At 45.1% G+C, this 20,319-nt stretch overlaps 1 long non-coding RNA gene across 2 annotated transcripts; it reads right to left on the bottom strand.

Moving 5' to 3' along the window:
- Positions 1-1,034: 1,034 nt before the first annotated feature.
- LOC125982518 (uncharacterized) lies at positions 1,035-20,237 on the bottom strand. 2 transcript variants are annotated; one of them, XR_011088184.1, is made up of 3 exons: positions 20,099-20,237; positions 5,005-8,287; positions 1,035-4,659 (listed from the first exon to the last, which is right to left on the bottom strand). It is a non-coding gene; the product is annotated as an uncharacterized lncRNA (long non-coding RNA). The 2 variants fall into 2 exon arrangements; XR_011088183.1 differs by lacking the exon at positions 20,099-20,237 and having other exon boundaries at positions 5,005-16,004.
- Between the last annotated feature and the right edge of the window lie 82 nt (positions 20,238-20,319).

Here is a 20,319-nt window from a genome sequence, read left to right as displayed (position 1 = left end):
ACGACGTCCCGAGTCAAGGTCAGCAGCACGCCATCCCCACTGTAAACAGTGTTGACCTTGCACTGCTTCCCCCTCCTGAGACGCCGGATGGTGGACCAGAATTTCCTCGAAGCCGTCCGGAAGTCATTCTCCATGGCCTCACTGCCGGAGGTGGGAGTTGAAGCTCTTCCTGACAGGGGATTCTGCCTGACGTTCCCAGCAGACCCTCACAGAGCGTTTGGGTCTGCCAGGTTGGACCGGCATCTTCCCCCACCATCGGAGCCAACCCAGCACCAGGTGGTGTTCAGTTGACAGCTCCGCCCCTCTCTTCACCCGAGTGTCCAAAACATGCGGCCGCAAATCCGATGACACGACTACAAAGTCGATCATCGAACTGCGGCCTAGGGTGTCCTGGTGCCAAGTGCATGGACACCCTTATGTTTGAACATGGTGTTCATTATAGAAAATCCGTGTCAAGCACAGAAGTCCAATATTAGAACATCGCTCGGGTTCAGATCGGGGGGGCCGTTCCTCCCAATCACGCCCTTACAGGTCTCACTGTCATCGTCCACGTGAGCATTGAATTCACCCAGTAGAACAATGGAGTCCCCAGAAGGAGCGCTCTCCAGCACTTCCTCCAGGGACTCCAAGAAGGGTGGGTACTCTGAATTGCCGTTTGGTGCATAGACACAAACAATAGTCAGGATCCGTCCCCCCCCCACCTGTAGGCGGAGGGAGGCTACCCTCTCGTTCTACGGGGTGAACCCCAATGTGCAGGCGCCCAGCCGGGGGACAATAAGTATACCCACATCTGCTTGACGCCTCTCACCGTGGGCAACTCCAGAGTGGAAGAGAGTCCAGCCCCTCTCGAGAGTGCTTGTACCGGAACCCAAACTGTGTGTGGAGGCAAGTCCGACTATGTCTAGTCAGAACTTTTCTGCCTCGCACACCAGTTCAGGGTCCTTTCCAGCCATAGAGGTTGTTAGGTTCAAAGTGCTAACTGAATATCTGAATAAGAGAAAAGGATCAGCAGACAAAAAACAAGTGAGGCAGAATATTGAGTCTTTTCTCGCGAGGAGTGCATTCAGACTTACAGCAATCCGACTACACTAAAAATCTGTTTTACACTCCTCGCTCTTTTTATTTGGAATGCCCTACCCACAGTGTGAGACGATTAGTCCTTAAGGGGGGGGGGGAAGAGATTGTGGCTTCGTCTCGTAAGAAACAAAAAGTAACGCACAAAGTGTTGCGTGCAGATATGGCTATATCAGCAAAACAGTTTAAGCGATATTCTGAGAGATAAAAAGAGAAAGTGTCGTTCTTTAACAAAGATCAGAAGGTTCATGACGCATTGTTTGACGTGTTGTTTTCACGATCTGTTCTGGTGGACGCTGAGCTGTCAGCAGCATCTTGTTTGACACAACCGTCATCTCGCCCCTGACCCAGCCGTAATCCTTCTGTTCTGTTGTACAAGATAAGAATAAGCAAGGCAAAGCAGCAAGCATACTGAACAGTAATATTGTGAATAAGTACTCATTAGAGAACGCATGATAACATATATATACAATTTTTCTAACAGAGGTGACATTCCATGTCCCAAGAGCCAGCTTCTGCAGCCGGGGATCGGACCGCCAAGGTCCCTGCCTTTGGCCGCCGCCCAGCTCACAATGCACCCGACCCCTTTGGCCCCTCCCACAGGTGGTGAGCCCATGGAAAGGGGGACCCACGTTTCCTTTTCGGGCTGTTCCCAGCCGGGCCCCATGGGCGAAGGCCCGGCCACCAGACGGTCGACTTCGAGCCCCGCCTCCAGGCCTGGCTCCATAGGGGAACCCCGGTGACCCGCATCCGGGCGAGGGAAAACGAAAGCCATTTATGTTTTACTTCATAAGGGACTTGTGTGAGCCGTGCTTTGTCTGGCCCCTCACCTAGGACCCGTTTGCCATGGGTAACCTTACCAGGGGCATGAAGCCCCAGACAACATAGCTCCTCGGATCATAGGGGCACGCAAACCCCTACACCAGGACTCACGGAGGGGATCCGCGTAACATTGAAAACTTATATTTACGTATTATGTCCCCAAGCAAAATTATATAAATATTGAATAGAATTGGTCCGAGTACCGATCCCTGTGGGACACCAGACGTAACATTATAGAGCTCAAAGGACGTATTGCCATGGACCACTCGATGCGTCCCGTCTGATAGATAGGAATAGAACCAGCCTAGTACTGACCCTGAAATACCAACACAACTTTTAAGACACTCTAATAAAATATCGAAGTCTACAGTGTCGAAGGCAGCACTAAGATCGAGTTGTAACAATACCGATGAAGTGTTTGAATCCATAGCTGTGAGGAGATCATTAGTGACTTTAGCAAGTGCTGTCTCAGTGGAATGATTAGCTCTAAAACCAGACTGAAAAGATTCATATCGATTATTGGCGACCATGTAATCAATAAGCTGCTGCGCTACTACTTTTTCAAGAAGTTTTGCTATGAATGGGAGGTTTGAAACTGGCCTATAATTACTGAGACAGTCCGGGTCAAGATTTGGTCGCTTAAGTAATGGTTTAATGATAGCGGTTTTAAAGGCTGTTGGCACTATCCCAGAGGAGACAGACAGATTAATCATATTTAAGACGGACGGTCCTAAAATTTGAAATAATTCTTTAAAAAGTTTGGCTGGAAGCGGGTCGAGTAAACATGTTGTTTGTTTAGCCGCAGTAACCAATTGTGTAAGCCTTTCAAGGGACATGCTTTTAAAACTTGAGAGGGTAATTGCATGATCGTCAGTGCCGGTAATCGGTGGTCTCGACTTAGCGATTCGATTGGTCATCTTGATCTCATTCCTAATGGATTCAATCTTTCGAGCGAAAGATTTCATGAACTTGTCAGCTGAGTGGAAGGTGCTATTGGGGGTCAGCTGGCGTAGTGTTAGCTTTGCCACTGTATCAAATAGGTATTTAGGATTGTTTTTATTAAGATTAAGGACTTGCGAAAAATAATGAGTTTTTACTAAAATAAGCGCATCTTTATATTTCAGGAGGCTGTCACGCCATGCCTGATGGAAAACCCCAAGTTTGGTTAAACGCCATTTGCGCTCATGCTTTCTACATAATTGCTTAAGCGTAAGTGTTTCATCTGTGAACCACGGAGTCTGCAATCTACAGCGAGTTTTCAGACGTAGCGGCGCCACAGAGTCGATGTCATTAAACAATGTCGCATTGAATTCATTTGTAAGATAATCAATAGAGCCGATATATGCGGGGAATATGGCAGTAACTCAGATAGCGCAGTTGCAGTCATGGAGTTAATATTACGGCTGCTATAATTCTGATTGCTCTCTTGTCTTTGACAAAGAACTAAAATTTCAAATGTTATTAAGTAATGATCAGACAAAACAGTAGTGTATGGCAGTACTGTGTCAGGATCGGTTGTGGAGCATGGAGCAGGACGACCAAGTGCAGCTTGGACCAGGGTTTATTGAAGCAACTCAAAATACAGACTCGGTAAACTGACATGACTTAAACAATAACTTGACTGACCGGGACGTGAAACAAGAAGACAGCAGGACATGACGGCATCAAGACAGTACGCCAACACCGAACGACAGCAACCAAAACCAAAACCAACCAATACCAATGATCCGACAGGGAGAGAGGGGCAGACAGGACTTTTATACACGACAGGTAACGAGAGGCAGGTGGGAACAATCACACTGATCATGGGCACACAGGAGGGGAGGGGCGAGCACACAGACAGAAACCAAGACAGACACATAGTGGAGCAGTTGGGGGCGAGACGTGACAGAACCCCCCCCACAAGGGACGTCTCCCGACGTCCCAAAAAAAAAACTAGGGGAACCGAACCGCACCGCACTCGGGCGGCGACTTGGGGAACCGAACCGCGCCGCACTCGGGCGGCGACTTGGGGAACCGAACCGCGCCGCACTCGGGCGGCGACTTGGGGAACCGAACCGCACCGCACTCGGGCGGCGACTTGGGGAACCGAACCGCACCGCACTCGGGCGGCGACTTGGGGAACCGAACCGCACCGCACTCGGGCGGCGACTTGGGGAACAGAACCGCGCTCAGGCGGCGACTTGGGGGACAGAACCGCACTCGGGCGGCGACTTCGGGGACAGAACCGCACTCGGGCGGCGACTTCGGGGACAGAACCGCACTCGGGCGGCGACTTCGGGGACAGAACCGCACTCGGGCGGCGACTTCGGGGACAAAACCGCGCTCGGGCGGCGACTTGGGGAACTGAACCGCGCTCGGGCGGCGACTTGGGGACAGAACCGCAATCGGCGGAAACACAAACATGAACCGCTCTCGGGCGGCAACCCAAACATAGAACGCATTCAGATGGCGACTCTGGAAGTCCGTACAGTAATTGGCGGCGATTCTGGAAGTCTGTACCTCGATCGGCGGCAACTCTGACAGTCCGTACCGCGATCGGTGGCATTCGAAAGGCGGGGCTGTGCGCGGCGGCAAGAGCCCTCACGCGCCGCAGCAGTGGGAGTGGAGCCAGGGACGATCGCGGGTCCGACGCAGCTGGCTTGGATGTCTGGCGACGTTCGCAGGTCCTGCGACGCTGGGGTGGAGCCCGATGGCGGCCGTGAGTCTGATGACGCCGGGAGGCACTCCAACGGCGGCCGGTATCTTAGCCTTTTCCTAAAACTGAAGAAATAAAACGAGCATGCAGTGAGTAAATTGGATAACAGGTGATTGGTTATGGCTTTTGCCGTGAGGCGCGGATAGCGCGCTTCCCAAATTGTGGACCAAATCCAACAAATGGTGACCATCCGATGTGATTTCTTCTGAAGGAAAAGTACATGTTCCAGGAAGGATTCTTCCTTCTCTGCTCTTGCTCAACAATATTGCAGTCCGATCGGCACAAAAGGTAAGATGGAACCTTTTTTTTCAATAAAATCTCCCAGTTCAGCAATATTGTGGAGTGAAAGCAGAGTAAAATTAAAAATTAATAATTTTAGCTCTGTGTGCAGGAATGGTGGTTGTATTTACATTTATGATTGTATAGATGATTTCTTTTTGGTAAAGAGAAAGGTGGTGAGGACTTTGTCTGATCAGCGAAGGGCGCTCACACCGCTGGAACTTGTGGGATGCTGTTAGGTTCAAAATCAGAAAAAGGATCAGCAGACAAAACCAGTGAGGCAGAATGTTGAGTCTTTTCTCGCGAGGAGTGCATTCAGACTTACAGCAGTCCCGAAATACACTAAAGGTCTGTTTGCACTCCTCACTCTTTTATTTAGGAATGCCCTACCCACAATGTGAGACTAGCCCCTGAGGTGGGGGGAAGCGTGGGCTTTGTCTCATGAGAGAAGAAACGAGATTCTATAAACAAAAATAAGTCATAGATAAGATGTCATGAGAATCGAAAAGAGTGCAAGGACAAAATGCTATGTGAAATAAGAAGTCACAGACAAGACACCATGAGAAAAGAGTGCAAGGACAAAATGCCATGTGCAGACATCAACAAAATAGTTTGAGCTATCAACAGCTTTCTTGGATTCCCAGAGATGTAGAAGGTCAGGAAGCTCCAGACAGCATCGTATGACTTGTTGTGGTCTAGTGGACGTCTGCAAGGCGAAACAGCAAGCATTCTGTGCAATAATTTTATTAATAAGTACTCATTAGGAAACGCATGATAACATATATATATATACAATTTATCTAACAATTCCCCCCTGTTTATCATAAGTTCCCGGAGACCAACACATCACCCATATGGCCCCTTCAAAAAGATTTTCAGCCAAGGGATCACATTTCGCAAGAACTAACTTACACTCGCGAGGAAACTGAGTCTTAATCGGCAAAGCCAGGTTCAGGAAACAAACCGGACAGGTTTACCACAATAGAATCGCCGACGGGGTCGTCACTAGAGAAGGAACCCCCGTCGATCGAAAGGTCATCCCTTTGGAGCAACGGGAAAGTCTCAGCTGGTGGAGAGATAGCAGTTGTAATTAGCCTGTTAATTAGGGATCGGAGACAAGGGATGCAACAACATCCACACAATCTCAAAATGGCAGAGAAAACGGCAATGGAGACCAGGGCAGAGGAAACCAGGGTGCGGTACTTTCCGAACACGTTCAACCAGTCGGTCCAAACCTCTGTGTTCACCCCACTGTGTTCCTTCATCTTCCCGTTCAAGGTCCGCAGGCCCTCAAGGGCCTGGGACAGGCTTCCGCCGGCTGCAGTATTATTCGGAATAAACGTGCAACATTGCTCACCGAACATGGCGCAGACACCGCCCTCCTTTGAGAGTAGCATGTCAAGGGCCATTCGATTCTGGAAAGCCATGAGGGAAGTAGCGGCCAGTTGGGAGTGGACCGCCCTGAAACCCGCCTCGGACCAGTTTCCAAGGCTCTGCACGTTGTAATGGACGTAGTTAATCCTGTCAACATTTTTGTTAATAGTACACCACCAACACAGGGCGGATTCAAAACCAGCCGCTATCTGATTCACCAGCTTATACTCATCTGATACTCCTCTAGGAACACCAATGGCGTCGATGTAGGTTGGATTAGCTGTGCCCCGCCATTCGGCGTTTCGTTTTGTTCTCGGCCAGAATACGGGCACTACGGACTTAGCAAAAGATGTTAGATCATAAGAGGACATCGGTATCAAATGAACAGGTAGCAATAGGGTTACCAAAGCGCAAATTCCGGAGCTGTTGAAAGGCAACCTATCATACAGTTTGTTACTATTACACCAAAACCAAATATCACTACGAGCAATGGGCAAAAAAGGGGCAGTGACATTGGCCATGGACCCACACCATGGAGTAGGTAGGGCGCCGAGCTTCTCACCGGTACCAGGTAATCTAATGCATGTAAAATTACCCTTAGCTACATCGGACGAAAAAAGGGGTTTAGATTTTGTCATAGAGGCAACAGGGTAAACCTTATCCCATTTAAAACAATCAGGTTTGGGTGAAATGGATGGGTTTAACATTAAAGCAACAGCACACTTAGGAACTATATTTGCAGGTATGATTTTCAAAAGAGGTCTTGGACCCATGCATGCAATGCAACTGGTGTTAGCCATCTTTGCGGCCTGTTCAGCCATAGGAAGCCAGTTGTTGGTTTGACCGCTTATCCCTGTGGAGGCCACAAAATAGCTGTCTACATCAGTGAGGAGCATACTTGTGATTTTTGCTCCTGCTGACAGGGTGTAATTATTTGTAACGGGACGGTCTGCGACCGACATTGTTTTATTAAGGCAAATAGCAATAGGAAAGCGAGGATCGATTCCAGAGGACCAAGCCCACAGTTGAAAACCCCAACAAGAAGTGTTAAACAAGGTGGCATTTGGAGGACGAATTTGACCATCAGGGAGTGTAAGAGTCAAAAGGAGGCTTTTGCCCTGATTTTTCAAAGACACTCATTTAGCAAAGAACACAGCCTCTTCACTGGAACCAGAGGGCCAATACTCTCGCATTTGTGTGGTGACAAGGGTGCCCCAGCCGGTGCTAACCGGGTGGCCAGTTAAATACCACCAATACCCGAGCCATTTATCTCCAGTAGTGGGGTGACCATTATGAAACCCTTTCAAACTTTTCATAGGTAAAATAATAGAAGAAGATGTATTAGGAGCCACAGTAAACATTAATGAGTTATTATTAAATCTGTTATTATAAGCCCAAGACAAAAGCCATGGTACGCAAGTTGGAACACGGACGGCTTCTGGAATACAAACAACCTGATCAAAAGGGGATTTAGTGTCGCGCTTATGTCTTGCAATTTTTCCCCATGAGCCATATTGATTAGAATTGTTGGTATTTGCCTGAGAGAAGAATGTTCGAGGCTCATTGTACTCTATCCCTCCAAATAAAATAACCCCCGAAAAAAATACAATGGTAACACAAACCAACAAAAGCAACCAAAAACACATGGCAGACTTTGCACAGGCCACAGCCTGATTAAAGTACTCACCAAATGACTCTCGAATGCTCATGTTTTTTGATCTCCTCAGAGTCAACACCCTGAGCTTCGGGTTGGTGTCTTGGAAATTGGCTTCTGCTAGCTTTCGTGTCAACCCTGGATCTTGGCACTAGGATCAGGCACTATTACCAGACTTTGCTCACCTTCCGTACTTAGGTTGGGTCTGCAGAGATCACCTTTTTACAATGAGATAAATGAATCCACGTGTTGCGTTCGGCTATTTTCAAAGCATTAGGTGTCGTGAGTAGTACCAAAAAGGGACCTTCCCACTTGGGTGAATGCCAATTCTTCCTCTTGATACTCTTGATCAAAACCCAGTCTCCCGGTACCACTTTGGGGTCTTCCTGCGGAGAAATGGGTTCATCATCAGTGTTATTGGTTAGATTCTTTTGACGTTCCAACATTTTTCTCATGTAATCAGCTAACGTGGCTTCCTCGGGGATCTCCCATGTGTTCTTGAACTGAGGAAGCCTGTAAGGTCTTCCAAACATAGTTTCATAGGGAGTTAGCCCTGTTGTACTTGTAATATTTATGTACATTTTGACCAGGTCTAAGCACTGAGTCCATGGTCGTTTGGTTTCTTCCATACATTTCTTTAATCTTTTTTTTTTATAGTCGCGTTAGATCTCTCAACAACTGATTGTGGACGATAGGAACAATGGTTCTCTAGATTTATGTGGAACATTCTCCCAATGTCCCAGTGTCTGATTTACAAAATGTGGACCATTGTCGCTGTAAATTTTTTCTGGAATACCGTATCTTGGAATGATGTCTTTGCATAAGGCTTTTGCCACTGTGAGCGCATCAGCATGTTTGGTAGGAAATGTTTCTACCCATTTAGAAAATGCGTCTATTATGACCAAACAATATTATTTCCCTTCACATTTATGTAATTGGATATAATCCATATGTATTGTCTGAAATGGATACAACGGAGTCGGGAATTTCCCTCTCTGAGGTCTTAAATTGCCTTGTGGGTTATGTTTAGCACAGATCAAACACGCTCTGCAAAATTGTTGTGAAAAAGCTGCAAAGCCGTATGTTGTATAAATAGCTTCAACTTGTTTCACCATACCCCCCGTCGAGACATGGGTGACCCCATGACTCGAAATAGCAGCCCATTTGAACAAGTTACGAGGCAAGACAGGTTTGCCCAAAGGTCACACAAAAAGACCAACAGTGTTTTTAGTTGCACCCTGTTTTTCCCAAGAGAGCCGTTCCTGGGAGGGGCTCTGAGACTGCATGTCAAGCAACACATCAGGGGAGATGTGTGACATCGAATCATGAGCTGTGAGAGACGAGAGGACGTGGAGCAGGCCCTCTGCAGCGGCCTTAGCGGATTTGTTAGCAAAAGCATTACCGAGAGAAACAGGATCAGAGCTTGCAGTGTGAGCAGCACATTTGCAAACCGCTACCTTTAAAGGTAGCTGGACAGCATCCAAAAGTTGAGTTAGAATTGTGGAATGGGTGACGGGCCTCCCCGTAGAAGTTATCATGCCACGGTTGCTCCACTGCTGGACAAAAACGTGCACTGTAGCAAAAGCATACTGACTATCAGTCCAGATAGTGACGGATTTGTTTGCAAACAATTTGCAGGCCCCAGTCAAAGCAATGAGCTCAGCGGCCTGCGCAGACATATTGGATGGCAGTTTAGCAGCCTCCAAAACCACGTCGGCAGTAACAATGGCATACCCAGTAAGGGTCACACCAGATTCATTTTTCTTAGAAGACCCATCAACAAAAACCACATGACCATCTGGCAGAGGCGTATCTTCCAAATCAGGCCGAGCCTTTGCAATCTGTTGGGCAGCTTCGACACAATCATGGAATTCGCCGTCGTCAGGAAGGGGAATGAGAGTGGCAGGATTGAGTGTCGTGCATCTTTCAATGGTCAGATGCGGCTGAGACAGCAACGTAGCCATGCAGGAAAGATGACGTGCAGGCGACAGAAAAGTCACTCACTCACTCACTCACTCACTCACTCACTCACTCACTCACTCACTCACTCACTCACTCACTCACTCACTCACTCACTCACTCACTCAATTAATCAATCAATCAATCAATCAATCAACCACACAGGTGTTAACTAATACGCAATTACATTGCAAGCAATTTAAACTCTAATGGAATATGTGGATGTCCATATCCGTTTCATCAAATTCCAATCCAACTTTACCTTTGTATAAGGCACAGGTGTCAAATTATGCTTCATATTCATGTGCCATTACTCGAATTGCAAATTATCTTCCAATCCAACTTTACCTTTGTATAAGGCACAGGTGTCAAATTGTGCTTCATTTTCATGTGCCATCACTCGAATTGCAAATTATCTTCACTTTTAGTAATATGTTACATTTCAAATATTAGACCAGTTTTTACTTGTCTGATTTGAAAGCGAGGTACTCGTCAGCTTGTTCCGCAGCTCCCACAATATGAGGCGCTCACACATCTACTCGGGTATGACAGTCATACCGGCCCTCCAAAAGAAGCCATGACTAAACCGCGGCCCGCGAACAAATGAGTTTGACACCCCTGGCACAAGGGATAGCCTTCTCATTGATCAATCGCATATCTTAAATCATGCTTTTCCTCCTTTGAAGCGACTATGTACTTCAAACCCAAACGGCACCATTTTATAGGGAAAAAATTTGTCGAATTTATTCGTTGTCGACATAATACTGGTCGCAAATTTGCATGTAGAGCATTTTTGAGTTGTTGATCATAGACATCAGTTGAACACTCTTTCTGGTCTGTGCCTAAAGTCTTCAAACTACTTATCTTGTTTTTGTTTAGTCCGGCCAATGTCTGTGTAATTTGCTCTACGTTGAAATTTTATTTTTATCCTGCAATAGTTGGTCAATTTGTATTTGTAATGGCACCCCGTTATATTCCAATGGACGACCCTGGAGATCAAAAGGACTCCAGGTGCCTTTAACGCTTGCCCAATGTTTGGTTAAGGATGCCATGAAAACCTGTTGTACTTCATCACCTCTCAAATTATAGGAAGCAATGAGTTGTTTAATTTGGGGTACAAAGACGGAAAGGATGGTTCGCTTTGCCGTGCCACAACATCTGTCTTTGTAATTTGATCATTTTTCTCATCTTCATTCATCACATTCTCAGCTGCGGTTCTTAAGCGAGCCCGCGCTGACACTGTGTTATCATCTTCCTGTCTGTGCAACAGCAAGTTGTTTCTTATCTTTTCTTTGTCTTCCTTATCTTTCAATTTCCCTCACATCTGGGAAAATGAGAATGTAATTTTGCTTTTTAATTTTTAATTTTAAGTCTTGCAAAATTGCTATATCCTTACTGCACCGAGATAAACTGTTAAATATATCTTTAAAAATAAACAAACAAAAACAATCAATTTCAAACCTCCCGTTCATAGCAAAACTTCTCGAAAAAGTAGTAGCACAGCAGCTTATTGATTACATGGTCGCTAATAATCGATATGACTCTTTTCAGTCTGGTTTTAGAGCTAATCATTCTACAGAGACAGCACTTGCTAAAGTGACCAATGATCTCCTCATAGCTATGGATTCAAATACGTCGTCTGTATTGTTACTACTTGATCTTAGTGCTGCCTTTGACACTGTAGACTTCGATATTTTATTAGGGCGTCTTAAAAGTTGTGTTGGTATCTCAGGGTCAGCACTAAGCTGGTTCAATTCCTATCTATCAGGCAGGACGCACCGAGTGGTAATACGTCCTCTGAGCTTTATAATGTTACGTGTGGTGTCCCACAGGGACCGGTACTCGGACCGATTTTATTTAATATTTATATGATTCCGCTTGGGGACATAATACGTAAATATAATATTAGTTTTCAATGCTACGCGGATGACACCCAATTATATATGCCGTTATCGATGACAGATCCACAGGACTGCTGTAATCTCGAGGCGTGCCTTGCGGAGATTAAGCAATGGATGTCTCTCAACTTCCTTCGTCTTAACCCGGATAAAACTGAGATGTTGATAATTGGTCCTACTCGTTATCAACATTTATTTAAGGAAACCACTATAACTATAGATAACTGTACTATCACTCAGAGTGATACGGTAACTAATCTCGGGGTAATATTTGACCAAACGCTCTCCTTTCAAAAACACATTAGAATATAACCAGGATTGCGTTTTTTCACCTTCGCAATATTGCTAAGATTCGTCCTATCCTCTCGACCGGGGATGCGGAAACTATTATACATGCGTTCGTCACGTCGCGCCTGGACTACTGTAATGTATTATTCTCTGGTCTTCCTAAATCCAGTATCAAAAGTCTACAGTTAGTGCAAAATGCCGCTGCGAGGCTGCTCTCACGGTCAAGAAAATTTGATCACATTACCCCAATATTAGCCAAATTACATTGGCTCCCGGTCCATTTAAGATGTGACTTCAAGGTTCTTCTACTAACCTATAAATCACTGCATGGCTTAGCGCCTTCATATCTCGTCGACCTAGTCGTTCCTTATGTTCCGTCTCGTAACCTTCGTTCGCAAAACGCTAGTCTTTTAGTTATACCGAGGGCCAAGAAAATGTCTGCAGGGTCTAGAGCATTCTCTATTCGGGCTCCAGAGCTTTGGAATGCCCTACCAATGGATATTAGAACTACTACCTCAGTAGAAACATTTAAGACACGTTTAAAGACACATTTCTATGAGATGGCCTTTAACTAACTTGTGATGGCCGATTTGGCCGGAGTTTGTTCTGTTCTCTCTGCCCACCTCCTCCCCGGCTGGGGAGGGGGTTAGGTGGCTCAAAAGCTGATAGCGGCTGGCTGGATTCTCTTGGACCAGTTCGGGATGGGGAGCTGCGGCTCGGCCCCCTTGAGGACACTGCCAGGACAATCGAGGGCACCTCCGACATCCATTTTTTTTTTTTTCATTGATTTTCATATTATGTATTACTTGTGCACTCTCTGCATCCATTACAACCTGGTGATCCTGAAAGGGGGATCCTTCCATCTGTGGTCCCTTCTCAAGGTTTCTCATTTTCCCCTGGCAGGGTTTTTTTTTTAGTTTTTCCTTGCCCTTTTGGGAGCTTATGATCAGGGGATGCTTTGAGAATAATTGTCAATTTTGGCTATGTGAAGCCCTTTGAGACTGTTTGTGATTTAGGGCTATACAAATAAACTTGACTTGACTTGACTTGACAATCTATGCTCTTCAAAATGGGACCCAAATGTCAGATTACAAATCAAACCTTCACTCTCACATTTTTTGATAGAACAGTCTACTCAGCTAGACACTGTCATATCATACTAAATAATGGCCTGCAAATTTAATATAATGTTGTTGCTGTGGTCCCTCAAAACATGTGACTAGAATTTGGACAATTACTAACCCCCATCAAGCAATAAATTATCTCCTCACTAAAGTCCTAGCCTGTTAACCAATCTGCATCAAGAAGACATTTGCAATGCAGGGGATAAGAGAATAATAATAACACCTTTGATTTCTAAGCATTAACCTAATCTTATCCAGTTCTACAATGTATGTTTTCTCTTACTCCCACATTTTTATGAGGGTTGGGCACTCTCCTCGTCGGACGAGTTTCTGCCCACAACCGTCATATTATTCTATAATTTCTAAATTTTACATTTAACAATGCAAATCTGATAAACCATTGTCTAGCACACCGTTTTCGTGCACCAATTCAACGCAATTCCAACCTTTATAACGAACTGATACACAAAGACAAACATACACAGAAACGAACACACGGGCCCACAACATAGACATGACAATCTTCCCAGCTGATAACAAGGGTGGGGGGAGTAACTGAAGTGCGGAGAGCCTCGCCACCGCCACGTCACATAATGCAATCCCCTCTGTCCAAAATATGCATTTGTCAAGATATTTTATATTGTCGGTGCCGACCCCTTGCATTTTAATTCATGTCGGGGTAGCGGCTTTTGTTTGCTATTTGATTTTCCCATGGTTTATTTCTCTAAATTTCGGAGTTGGCAATTCGAATGGCACCTACAGTGTCCTAAAGCCAATTTAATTCACAGGACAGTGGTAAAATATTCAGTGGTAAGTCTCCTTCCCTCTGCTTCCACACAAAACCACTGTTTACATAAAGGAGAGCTCAAATGAGATCACTCTCAGTCAAACCATACACACACACACAATGCGCATTCTTATCGTCTCACAGGCAAGCAGGGGAGTCCGCCCTCCCGTGGATCCTAACAAACTCTAAACTCTTTAACCTTCCTATTGTGTAAGAAAAACTTATTTTTGCCTTTTTCTTAAAGTAGATATAAAACCTATCTTTTCATGGATAAAGAAGCCAAACCAGCTAAACAAGAGTTAAGAAAAACACCTCATATGGCAGCAGAAAGCTAACACACTAGGAAGGTTAATTAGGAGGCCCCACGACACCTCAGCGGAATTTAACTGCTCCAAATTACCTGTACTTCTTTAGAAAACAGATGGGTCCGCTCTCCAATGGAATTTAACTGACTTATCAGTCAGGGGACTCCATCATCCCAGCGGAATTTAACTGTTTCTAATTGCACTTGATAGGGTCTAGAATTGTCAAGGTTTTAAGTGACCTCTTGCAACCGCACCTTCATTCCTTTTAACAGAATCAACATTCATACTCACAGTCTGCTGGGCCTTCTCCCCGGATGATCTCGTCAACCACTCCGACGTCCAACCGACTGATCGAGACAGCCCCGTGAAAAGGGTTTCTCTATCTATATGCCTTGGCCAAGGACTTGTCCTGCGTCGAAAAGTCGGCCGGAACCCCGAAATAGGTCTATTGAGACCCCGGAACGAGCCCCCAAAAATCTGTTAGGTTCAAAATCAGAAAAAGGATCAGCAGACAAAACCAGTGAGGCAGAATGTTGAGTCTTTTCTCGCGAGGAGTGGATTCAGACTTACAGCAGTCCCGAAATACACTAAAGGTCTGTTTGCACTCCTCACTCTTTTATTTAGGAATGCCCTACCCACAATGTGAGACTAGCCCCTGAGGTGGGGGGAAGCGTGGGCTTTGTCTCATGAGAGAAGAAACGAGATTCTATAAACAAAAAGAAGTCATAGACAAGATGTCATGAGAATCGAAAAGAGTGCAAAGACAAAATGCTATGTGAAATAAGAAGTCACAGACAAGACACCATGAGAAAAGAGTGCAAGGACAAAATGCCATGTGCAGACATCGACAAAATAGTTTGAGCTATCAACAGCTTTCTTGGATTCCCAGAGATGTAGAAGGTCAGGAAGCTCCAGACAGCATCGTATGACTTGTTGTGGTCTGGTGGACGTCTGCAAGGCGAAACAGCAAGCATTCTGTGCAATAATTTTATTAATAAGTACTCATTAGGGAACGCATGATAAAATATATATACAATTTATCTAACAGATGCCAATGGCTAGCATATGGGCACCGGAGTGGCCTCAATAGTAGACGCTTAGGGACTTTGTACTGTTGCCTAAGGTCAGGGACGATTAGATCAGCCAGGCCACCAATACGAGTCAGGGACTCATGAAAAAAAAAAAAAAAAAGTGAAGGCATCGCTGATATAGCAGGACGGATGCCTGGCGACCTCAATAGTGCGACCTTAGAGACTTATATTGTTGTCTAGGGCGAAGGGTAACTGGGTTAACTAGGTCGCTACATAATTGTTGAAGTGTGTCTATGTTTATATTGTGTGGAAAGCAGGCTTGGCTGTCAGATGGGACAGCAACGCAGCTGGAGAAGTGAGTGATTAGTTGTGGTGCTGCTGTTCATAGGGTGGAAGTGATGATTTGTGGTTCATGAAGAACAATAAGTTGATTTGTATAAAATTGTTGATTTTTATTTGGCATGTGAGTTGCAGTCAGAAAAAATCGCTTAACAAGAATTTGATCAAGAATGTGTATATATATATATATATATATAATTAGCATGAAGGTTGTATCCCATTGTGCGGTGGGGTTAAATTGTAACCATTTTTGTTTTCAAAATGGTACGGCTCTAAAGTTTAGGCCAAACGGTCAGGTGGGCACAAATGCATATTTAGGACAGAGGTGGGGGGTTGCATTGTGTGACTTGGTGGTGGCGAGGCTTTCCGCACTTCAGCTGCCCCTGACCCCCCCCCCCCCCCCCCCCCCCTATACACACACACACAGACTTGCCATCGGCTGGGAAGATTGCCATGTTGTCCATGATGAGAACGGCAAATGAATAAAACACTGAAAAGTAGCCGGGGTCTGGGGTCCGCATGCCCCACTGGGGGGGGCGCAGTGGGCCAGCGGTCACAGGCCCCTGATGGGGGCCACAGGGCCCACAGGCCCTCATTGGGGGCCGCAGGGGGCCAGGGGCAACGCCCCAGAGGGGGCTCAGGGGGCAAAGCTCCCTGGAAACTCCTGGATTTTGGCAGTGTAGCAACCACATAACCATTAATTTCATCACTCTATTTCAACTGTTTTGTTAAAAAAATATTCCTGCTTGGTGGGCTACCAAGGTGAATATCATCATCATCATCATCAGGTGTCTTGCCTGGAACAGGCATTGACAGCCATGGCCCTCCATTCTTCTGTCATCCAAAGAATTGAATGTCTTTCCATGGCTTTCTTTGCAATTTTACAGACAGTAGGTTGCAATTGCTTTCTGTCCGAGCAGTGCCCATACTGGGCGGCTGTCCTGACCATTGTACCTAAGGGTATCCTCTGCTCAGCACGACGAAGTCCAAAACCAGTAACAAAGATACTCTCTGGCTGCCTTCAAACTTCATCCACCACCTGCTTCCCGTGGCTTCATCGTGACCCTGACAAGGGGGGCTAAATGGGTACTCAGGCTAGCCCAAGGACCTCCCATAGGCTAGCGGAGGGAAGGAGCGCCTTACACTTCCTTTGTCAAAGCAAGCTCTGACCCGCCACCCAAAGGTGAATATAATACATCAAATTGGCACAATCAATTCTGGAGTTTTTCCTTTTGATGAAAACTGTTCATTTTTTGCAACATCTATCTATCTATCTATCTATCTATCTATCTATCTATCTATCTATCTATCTATCTATCTATATTTGAAGATATCATGACAATAGCCTAACATTAGCTTACATGTAACATCATGTTACCCACCATGCTTGTAAAAGTAAAAACGTACCTTTTTGTTTTGATGTGCTCCTTAATGTTCGAAGCGCCGCGACCTCCATAGCTTATCACATCTTGACAAAGAATGCGCAAAACCTTCCCCGGGACATCTAATTTACGGATATGTTCCGTCAGGCAGGTGGTTACGGGCTGTGTTCCAAGTTGTAAGATGATGCTGCTCTCAAGCCATGTCCCTCTGAAGCAGTTCCTGATCCCGTTCGACTTGTCTATTTCCCTGGCACGATCCTCGTCTTTTTCTCTAAAACGTTCGCCATGCTGGCTAAAACCTTTGCTAATTAGGCAAATGAGTAGGCAAATGATGTGACAAAAGTAGCGCCAAAATGCTGCCGAAAATAAGGCGGCTGTTGTCGCAATACTGCTGGTTTTGATTGTGGTTTGGGTTTATTTTCTTTATTGTTAGGTTTTCCTTGTGTTCTTGGGTTAGGGTTCAGGTGTTCCTTGTTATTATTTTATCCCCTGCATTGTAAATGTCCTCTTTATGCAGATAGGTTAACAGGCTAGGAATTTAGTGAGGAGATAATTGATCAATTGATGAGGCTTAATATTTGTCCAAATTCTAGTCACATGTTTTGAGGGACCACAGCAACAACATTATGTTTAATTTGCAGGCCATTATTTAGTATGTGATGACAGTGTCTAGATAAGTAGACTGTTTTATCAAAAAATGTGAGAGTGAAGGAGAAGGTTTGATTTGTAATCTGGCATTTGGGTGCCACTTGTAAGAGTCAACATGCAAGGTCTGTGCAGGAGCATAGATTGTTTTTGTTTGTTTTTAAAGATATATTTAACAGTTTATCTCGGTGCAGTAAGGATATAGCAGTATTGAAAGACTTAAAATTAAAAGCAAAATTACATTTTAATTCTGACATATGCCAGCTAACATGAGTGTTAGGGTTTTCCAGGTTATCTTGATCCTATGATTATGTTGGAATGTAACCTGTAATAATTAAACTCGCCTGTCCTGTCTTAACAAAAGTAGTAGAACAAAGTGCTAAGATCTTTTGAACTGATTGACTAGCTGCAGAGGAAGCAATCAAAGTTGTTCTGTTTCCCACAACATCGTAAAACACCCCCTGCTCTGATGTTACCAGAGGCCGGGGGTTCACCAAACCTGTCCACTCTCACCCCCACTCTGTTCCTCCTAATAAATATGCCCTTGCAGGGAGGAGACTTTTCAGACTTCATTCGATAATCGCTGTTCAGACAGCGACGAATGGACTCTCCACCTGCAGGAGTCTAAAAGAACTTGCTTGTCTCCTGTTTGGTTCTTGCAAATAAGTTGGAGTGAGCAAATCTCTAACAATGAGGATGGCAAATAAATAAATGAATAAATACTAGCTCAAATGTGGCATGTGTTAGGGTTTTCGAGGTTATCTTTATCGTAGGATTATGTTGGAATGTAGACTATAATGATTAACCAATCTTGTCTTGCTCTCACAACGCAGTAAAATGAAGTGGTTCTTCCTCTGCTTGATTGACCAGCTGCAGAGGAAGCAATCAAAGTTGTTCTGTTTCCCACAACATCGTAAAACACCCCCTGCTCTGATTTGACCAGAGGCTGGGGGTTCACCAAACCTGTCCACTCTCACCCCCACTCTGCTTCTCCTAATAAATATGCCCTTACAGGAGGGAGAGTTTCAGACCTCCATTCGATCATCGCTGCACACACAGCGACGAATGGACTCTCCACCTGCAGGTGTCTAAAAGGACTTACTTGTCTCCCGTGTGGTTCTTGCAAAATAAGTTGGAGTGAGCGAATCTCTAACAGCATGTGTTTTAAATTGGGCGATAAGACATTCACTTTCAAGCACTATCCTTTAGCGCTGCTGTCCAGGACCAAGAAACGTGCAAGTAACATCTCTACAGACCCTTCTCACCCAGGTTGCAGTCTGTTTGAACTACTCCCCTCCGGATGGCGTCATAGAGCTCTGTACGCCAAAACCAGCAGACACAGAGACAGCTTCTTCCCCCAGGCTGTTGCTCTGATGAACTCACACCACTCTTAGAGTCTCAGAGTCATTGCTGTGCAATGACATCCTGCTCTCCACACCTTTTTTGAATTGTCTACACTGTTTGTACTATGTGTCCTCTCTGCATCCATTGCAGCCTGGTCATCCTGGAAGAGGGACCCTCCCATCTGTGGTGTCTTCTCAAGGTTTCTCATTTTCCCTAGCTGGAGTTTTGAGTTTTTCCTTGCCCTCCTGGGAGTTTAAGATCAGGGGGTGTTTGAGAATATTTGTCATTTTTCACATGTCCTGAGTGTTGTTAGTCACCTAAATGTTGAACAGAGGCTGTGATGTACCGAAGTCAAATTCCTTGTTTAGCATAATCTCACGGGGCCATCGTGAGGATGTGTCCCCCCCCCCCCCCCCCCCCCCTGCAACTTGGGCTAGAAATGAGGCAACCTGTTCAAATTTGCCACACTACCTGAACAGACCCCCGGGAAGACAAAAAAAAAACTGTTGGAGTCCAGGACTTACCGTTCTCAAAATGGGAGGGGGGCACAAATTCTCACGGGTTGGCATTTTTATAGAGTTCCTGTTACAATTTGTATCCCCTCCCCACCACCTGTCACTTTGCTTGGGACAAAAGGAGCCTTCAGAACTGAAATTTCTTCTCAATCATTCATTCAAATCAATTCACTTAAATCATTCTCGTTATGAATGATTTCGTCACAAAACATGTGTGGCTTTTTCTTAAATGAACACATTTGACATTGCAATAGTGTCTGCATATAATTATAATATAAATATATATATATATATATATATATATATATAATATAATATAAATTATAGTCATTTTAAAGCAAATTAATAAATGCAACAATATTAAATTGCTTTGAAAATACCTGAAAAATGAAAATGGATGAATGATGATCACTAAAGTCCCTGACTTTACCGTACACGTTACACACGTAAGTTCCAAACTTATTCACCGTATGTATCTTAACTTCATGCACACCTTATTTGATCTGAACGACAGTCTCCTCTTAAATTTCCTCTTTCAATTTGCAGCATTTCGACTTATAGTAACAGGTATTCTGCTTACCTTATCGGTGATGAGCTCAGGGTTGAGGAGACGTCGTACCAGCTCAACGTTGTGCGCTTATTCCAAACGGTTCGCCGACCGGGAGACAGTGTCCCTGACACTGTCCGGTGTCTTGGCTAAAGACCACGAGTTGTCAATTACCCTTCTCTTGACATCACGTCCGCGGTCACCAAGAAATTGTTAGGTTACGGATTTTAGTTATTGATCTGACTCCAAATTGC

This window comes from Syngnathus scovelli, chromosome 15, assembly GCF_024217435.2.
Source record: "Syngnathus scovelli strain Florida chromosome 15, RoL_Ssco_1.2, whole genome shotgun sequence".
Lineage (NCBI taxonomy): Eukaryota > Metazoa > Chordata > Actinopteri > Syngnathiformes > Syngnathidae > Syngnathus > Syngnathus scovelli.
The sequence above is the reverse complement of the archived record's forward strand: the minus strand, read 5'-3'. Positions and strand labels throughout refer to the sequence as shown.